We start from the raw sequence: 1,687 nt of genomic DNA on the forward strand, positions 1-1,687 counted from the left end.
GAAAAATATTAAAAATAGTTTCTAGTTAATAAAATGAATATTATCCAAAAGCAACTATGTTAGTAGCATTCTAAGAGCCCCTACCTTTTCGTGAATGAAGGGTTGGCCTGAGGCAAGCTGTGCTTTCGTAACAGGAATGGTGAAACCTCGCAGTCTAGACCTCCAAGCGGCTTCCACTCTCCCCTCTGTAGGGTGTTCTGTGTCTGACTCAGCAAATTCCAAGTTCATGCCTCACCATTTGGAAAAAGAGCCACCCAATACAGAAGATTTCATGAAACATTTTGGCTTAGGGTTGTGTCTGTATTTTTCTAAGAAATTTAGAACCGTAGCTGCCTTCTGTAAATATTCTTTATATAATTAAGAGAACTGTTTGATGGGACTTAGTCTCGTCCCTGAACACCCTCCATGTTAGTTACTTCTCTTACGGCTGTGGCAAGAACACATGACAAAACAATTCAAGGAAGCAAGAGTTTCTTCTGGTTCTCAGGGTGAGAACGGAGTCCATCGACGGTGGAGAAGATCCGGTGGCGGGGCCGTAAGATCTGCGTATCAGGAAGCAGAGTGGGGTGAAGGCTGGGGCTCAGCTGGCTTTCTCCTTTTTTCTTCAGTCTGGGACCCTAGCCCATGAGATGGAGCTGTCTGCTTCAGGGTGTGTCTTCTCTGCTCGGTTAACCCTCCCTAGAAGCATCCCCGTGGACATATAGCCACAGGTGAGCTTCCATTGGGGGGTCTTAGTCCCACAGAGCAAGATCCAGCCTCAGTCCAGCACCCGAGACTCCATCCTGTTACTGTGGCTTCTAGAATGTGTTTGTTTGTTTGTTTGAGTTTGTTTGTTTGTTTTTAACTTTAAGTTCTGAGACCCTGATTTTAGCCCGCTTTGAGAATTAGCCACATCCTTCTGCAGGATTTTTCCATAAGATAATAGTCTCAAAATTGGTTTCAATCGAAACCTGGAGTTCCTGAGGGAAGAGTGAAAACTTGGGAAAGCCCTTTCCTCCTCCCACGTTGGCTTTGACAGGTAATCTGCCCAGGAGTTGGCAGAGAACCAGTGAGGAACCCTAGACTTCCTGCCTGCAGGATTTCTTCTGGGATCTCATGCTTCTCACATCCACGTTCAAAGAACAAAAATGCTTTCTTGGTCTATTATGGTAATTATTTAAATAAGAGTCAGCCACTAAGTAATTATGTCTAGAATATGTCAGGCCAAAGCCTGCCTTAGAGCAAGAAGTTAGACAAGATAATTAGGACCTAAAGGGACAACTGAGGGTCCTCCCTCTTGTGGATGCATCAGGGAAAAAGAAGGCATCCGACTCCAAATCAAATGCTATGTCCTTATTCTCCTCTCAGAAATGTCTTAAACATCGGTTGACTTGATGGAGACCATTGGCCCAGACTGGCGAGGTGCCCTCTCCGAAGCTATAGGGCAGTACAACGGAGAATCCCGAAGGGACAGCACTTTGACACAGGTCTCAGAAAGATTTCCAGCAGCAGGCTTTGCAGGCACGTCTTAGGGGCGCTATTGCATGTTTCACATACACTAACACATACACAAAGATAAGACACGTTTTCCGTGGGGCAATAGGGTCTTAAATACAAGAAAGCAGCAAACCGGGGCAGACAAGCTAGCTTGAAAAGAGACCAGATTGGCTTGTTCAAAGGACAGGTTTTAGCATGGCCATGCTGCGAA

This window comes from Peromyscus californicus, unplaced genomic scaffold (genome assembly GCF_007827085.1).
Source record: "Peromyscus californicus insignis strain IS unplaced genomic scaffold, ASM782708v3 Scaffold_18__1_contigs__length_77618521, whole genome shotgun sequence".
Lineage (NCBI taxonomy): Eukaryota > Metazoa > Chordata > Mammalia > Rodentia > Cricetidae > Peromyscus > Peromyscus californicus.